Source organism: Lepeophtheirus salmonis, chromosome 2 (assembly GCF_016086655.4).
Source record: "Lepeophtheirus salmonis chromosome 2, UVic_Lsal_1.4, whole genome shotgun sequence".
Lineage (NCBI taxonomy): Eukaryota > Metazoa > Arthropoda > Copepoda > Siphonostomatoida > Caligidae > Lepeophtheirus > Lepeophtheirus salmonis.
Genome location: NC_052132.2, coordinates 18,886,951 through 18,892,906, shown reverse-complemented (window position 1 = coordinate 18,892,906; position 5,956 = coordinate 18,886,951). Strand labels below are relative to the sequence as shown.

General features: G+C 30.4%; 1 long non-coding RNA gene across 1 annotated transcript; it reads left to right on the top strand.

The window, feature by feature from the left end:
* Window positions 1-3,079: 3,079 nt before the first annotated feature.
* LOC121132372 (uncharacterized) lies at window positions 3,080-4,996 on the top strand. The gene is made up of 2 exons (XR_005869305.2): window positions 3,080-4,592; window positions 4,648-4,996. It is a non-coding gene; the product is annotated as an uncharacterized lncRNA (long non-coding RNA).
* Window positions 4,997-5,956: the final 960 nt, after the last annotated feature.

Genomic DNA, 5,956 nt, shown 5'->3' with positions numbered 1-5,956 from the left:
TTTTTTTAGTTTGCTCATACTCTATTGTCGAAAATGTGGATAAAATGATGGAAATCGTTGAGTAAAACCGTCATGCGCATTATATTTGATTTTCAAGAATTAATAGAAAAAAAATTATTATAAAATAAATTTGTTAAAAATAGTAGATTTTTTTACTACAGCAAATATATTTGTGTTGTTGTCAAAAAGCGTTTCCGTGAAATGCATCTCAAAGAACAAAAAACATCACTACCTAACTATATATTTATGTAAATCCTACTAGGTAATAAAATACTTAAAAATATTTCTAAATTTTGAATTTAAAGGAGTGTCTAAAAAGAAGGAAATAGTTTTTGAGCAATAAGAATGAAATTGACGGTTGTTTTTTTTTTTTTTTTGTTTTTTAAATACAGGTTTGTTGCTCCATCTATGCATGATATTTCAAATATTTTGTATATATAAAATATGGAATATAATTAATCGGACATGAGGTTACTTGTTATGTGACACACTAACAACTAGTGTTCGATCGGTCCTAGGACTGATTGCTTAATCAGTCTCCACTCTCCCTTCAGTCTTTTTTTCTATCTGTCCTATCATTTTACCATTCTACAGTCTTAAGGACCGATGTGTCGATCCTTCAGTCCTAGTTATCTTTATAGCTTTTCTTCACTCCTAGCAAGGATTGACACTTCCTTTTTTACACTTCAGGTATCTTTTCTCTTGAAAGAGGTTGTATTGAACATAGCTGTTGTTGGCAAAAAAGACCGGCATCTGAGTTAGTAATTAAGAACGATTATTTCAACAGATGTTGTTGGCGTGGATCGCATAAAAGACTATGAATAATTTGAACAATAATTCCATAGCTTGTATTTAGATCTTTTCTTAGTGTATTTAAGTTTTATATAGATAGGTCTATCTTGTCCAAAAAACATCCATAAAAACGAAAGTCTTCTTTGTCTCTACTCTAAATTAAATAAATCTCGATAACGAAATAGTGTTATTATGGGAATTAATTGAATAAACGTTACTCATATAATTTATCATGGATATAGTAAAATATAGTGTTTGTTCGCTTATTGTTATGGTGATTGCTCACGTTAATAATGATGGATTATGTTTGGCCTCATTTGCCCATTTTATTACGTTCAGTATCCAATTTTTGGAGCATAACATTAAGAAAAAAAACAAAAACATTTTGCACTTATTTAATTGATATAATAATGAACCTCTAAATTAACTAATTTCCATACCAACAATATTAAGTATTTTGCGTTCGTAAAAATTCCTAATAGTAATAGAAGCAATGATAAAAACAAGCTTTTCACGATTTAAAAAGTAATTAAACTTTGGAAAACCATTTATTTAAATAATATAATAATTTTCAAAACCTATTTAATGGATGATAAAAAAAGGTAATGAGATGGGATTTATTTTTTAAAATTGTTTAATAGTTTCTTTAGAAATGTATTTAATTTTAAAGATTATGGTTTCAAAGGTTTTGTGAGATATGTTTTCTTCTTCCGTACAAATCCTGTATTGCGGTGTAAACTGTCTATACAATTAATTGATGTACGTACATAGATGTACTACAGATAATGTCCTGTTTGGCTCTACTAAATTGAATTAATCATCCAATCGAACTAAACTTGTGAAAATACACTATATAGCTTTTAAGTAGAAAATTGACATTTATCTCCAACATCGAATAAGACATTATTACATATGTGTACAAGGAAGTTATTTGAAAAGACCTAGTTATAAATATTCTAAATGAAACGTGTTTAAAAGTGTATTTATAAAGAATAATTAACTCCACGCATAAGAGTCAATGTTTTATAACTAAACTGTTTCTTTTTTCGGTTTGAATAAGTTATATTACGGATATAATGTTAAGTTAGAGTGTTACTAGGAAGAATAAAGGATTTATTGATTTTTGAGGTTTATACTGAAAAACTAAGGGAATAAATAACAAAAATATATTTATATTTTGTCAAATTATTTGATTTAATATGAAATATATAGTTTTAAATTATTAAATAAATTTTCCAGTCCAAACGTCACTCAAAATATGAGAAGAATGTAGATATTCATACCCTTCAATAATATTGAAGGGTACACATATACGCATTTATGAAAATGTAAGTAATCCATGTATAATTATATATCACATTTACTCTTATTCCACCGGATATAATTATTTATTAATAAAAGCTAAACTGAAAGTTTATAAATAAAACGAAAGAAATTTGAAAAAGAAATATACCACACAACCTCTTATACTTTCTATCGAAGACATTTTCTATATATAATTAATTATCTCATGATTTCGAATACTACTACTACAGTTGAAGTAAAGGAAAGAAAAAAATTGTTTAATTCACATGATATACATATCATGTGAATATTTTGAAAATACATTTCTTTTTGAGAAATTAAGTCAATCAAGTATGTGGTTTATTTCAATGTTTCATATGTATATGGACATTCTATGAAAAGGAATGTAAATCCTGTGAATTTTTTAGCTTGCCCATTTCTTTTGGAATTGGTAATCCCAAAAATGAATTTTCTTTTCCTTAGCAGTTGTCATTATTTTTTTCAATTTCTGAGTAATGAATATCCTTTCCTAAATAGATTCCATTACATTCAAAACCTGTTTGAACATTCGTGTGTGATCATAAAAGGAAGAAGATTTGTTGCAGAGTTATAATTGTAAGTCGTTCTTAGACTTAGTGTAGAATTGGTGCTCGACATCGGAGTAATTCTTGCCAATGTCCTTGTTTATTTATTTCTACACTCCTCCCACGTTACAGCTGATTGTGATGTAGTGGCTGATCTGCTTATTCACAGTGGCATCAACACTGAAAAAATCATCGGAAAAGAGCTAAAAATTGGCTGAATTTTTGTAGTCCTTTAGAAAATTGTAGAATGTTCATTGCTCTTTCCAATCGTCTTAACTTGCTCTGTTCAGAGATAAGATGTCTTGTTGTTCCCCTCCGTGCTTTTGTACCAATACCATACCGGATCGAAAATAATAAAATGTATACCATTAGATAAGATCAACCCTCTATAAGCGTATTTTCTTATAACTGAATTTGACAGTTCTTAAATATAAATTGTGTATATTTTATACTAATGAATAAAAAGTTATATCTGAAAGGTTGCGTGACATTAAAAGTCAATAGTTGCTATCAAGATGTAAAGTAATCCATGATTAATTATAAAATAGTTTATAGTGTATTAAAAACATAAATGTAACTGTTGGGATGTATTAAGATGTATACCTTATTTATTTTTTAGGGTATTCAAAATGAAATATGAAATTACTTGATCAATTAAGTAGGAACCTAATATGTAAGTTTCATTCTTATAGACTTATATAATGTAGGCAATCTGCCAAGATGTTATAAAAATATAGTATTTCTATATATTATTTATTTTACACTTACTAGTCAATGTGACTTTCATAAAATTATTACTACATACACTTTACATTGTGGACGGATGCTTCATCAATTTAAATGTGCAACACTCTTTCTTTTATCTTAATCATAAAAAACATAATTAAATCATTGATAACATTCTCCCTCTCTTCCTTTGTATATTATAATATTATGGCAAAAAGTAATGAACTTTAATAGAGCCAAATAATCAATTTTCTCACATCAAAGGGAAAGAATACCTGGGTTCTCGGCCAGGTTCAGTCCCAACATGCTGAGGAAGTCGTGAAGTGGAGAGCTTCTTTGAGGTATCTTTTACCAACTGTTGGGTTCATTGCAAAGCAAGGGTTGGCTTTTAGGGGCGATTCTGAAACAAGAGAAAAGTTGACGGAATCTAATGAAAACAATCGAGGAAACTTCTTGGAGCTTTTGTCCCTGGGTTTAAATGTCAATTAGATTATCAAAGATAAACTTGAGGCCGAGGTCAAAAAAAATTAGTTCAGCTGGGGTAGGTTTTGCCAAGTGGACTTCACCTGACATCCAAAATGAGCTTATATAAATTATATCATCTAAAGTGACGGAGAATATAATTGAAGATTTCAAGACTTGTGCCGGCGATGATGACTACTGGTTCTCTGTTATTGTTGATGAGACATCAGATATGTCAAATACGGAGCAGTTCAGTCTGTCACTGGGATATCTGACGAGTGAAGGGATCAAGAAAGAGAGCTTCCTCAAGTTTATAAAAGTTACCCTGACTGATGGCAAATATTTGTTTGAAAAGCTTCACGAGGCTGTCACGGATCTCGGCCTTAATCCCTCCCGCATGGTCTCCCTGGCCGCATACAGTGCCTTTAACATATCCGGCATCAAGCAGAGTCTCGCCTCCAGGTGGAAGGAGGCGGCCCCCTCTGTGTCTACATCCATTGCTACGCACTTGCCATCAACCTAAAGTGGAAAGGAACAGCTGAAACCTACTTCTGTGAAACGCATTTCGATATTGCAATCAATTGTATCGGAGCTTGAGAGCAGATTTGCCACCTATGATACAGACATCACATTGTAATCGTCAATGACAGTGAGGAGGATTCCTGCGTCATGAAGCGTGTCGCGAATCACAAACTTGATCTCGAGCAGCTCTAGTTAGACCATGCAATCTTCCAGCAATTCAAGGTTAATATTATAATGTTTCATTTTGCATCATATGTTAAAATTTATGTTTCTCTAGGCAGATATTGACACAGAAGACATGGTTTCGTCACAAATTGCTGCAGAGTTGATAAGCTCGGGAGTATTCCGCCTGATGCTGTACAAGGTGATCGTGATCCTGGCCTCAATGCCCATCAGCAGCTGTGAGGCGGAGCAGTCATTATTTATGAGGGGTTGCGTGTTTAAGAAAATGTGTTCCGTTTTTAAAATATTAATATGGGAAAAACATATTTTATATTAATTGCTAATTCTTATATTATTAAATTTGTATTTTATAAAAAAAATCTTATTCAAAGTAATGTAAATATTTTAATCAGATTTTGTAATATTAGAAATATACTTAATCTCATAGTTTTTTTATTTATAAATATTGATTGTATATAAATTCACAACATAACTGGGTAGATAGTATTCATTGAAATTTTATTTTATATTAAGAAGACGATAAAATCATATTAGTGTTTTTTTATTGATCTATTTGCTCATGTTTCCAAATAATATGTAATCAATATGTATTGTACATGATTGAAAATAGAACTATTATATACTTAAGAGGAAGTAATTTCATCGGGAATTAAAAATAAATCCTTTGTAATGTTTTATCTCACTTTGTTTTATAATAGTTTAAGTTTAATGTATGTTATTGGAAAATGTAGGACATAATTTCGGAGTTACAGAACTAAAACCTTGTAATTGGCAAAACCAGAATAACTGATTCTAATGAAGAAATACATAAGATACAACGGACATAACTTATTGTGAAGCTACGGGAAATATAATATGTATATATGTGCAAATGTATAAAATTGAAAAATAATGGGTGATATATAATCATCCCACTGTCTTGCTTAATAGAAAAAGGGTAGTTAATGTGACCGACGACAATTCACCTCTTAACTTTACATTACTTGTAAAGTATTATAAAGTTAACAATAATGCTAATAATTTTTGGAGGGAGATTTCCGTCTACGTCAATCCTTGGATTAGTTCGGATGCACTATTACTTACTTCTTGAGATCTGATATTTATACATGTACTCAGATTGCAATTGTAGTATATATTGCTTATCCTTCGTATGGATGTGAACCTGCTATCATTGATTGAAAATTTAGAATTCAGAGCTATAAGTTGCCCGTTCTTCTCATGGCTAGCTATTCCAGATTAGCAAACTCCCTCATACTCATTCACTACGTGTATATTTTCAAATGTATTTTGAACTACAAATATTCAATAGATTGACTAACTTCCACGGATGTAATTGCTTCAATTAACCGATGCAAGGCTTCAACAGTCATGTAAAGAGACACTAGAATCAATATAAATTAAAC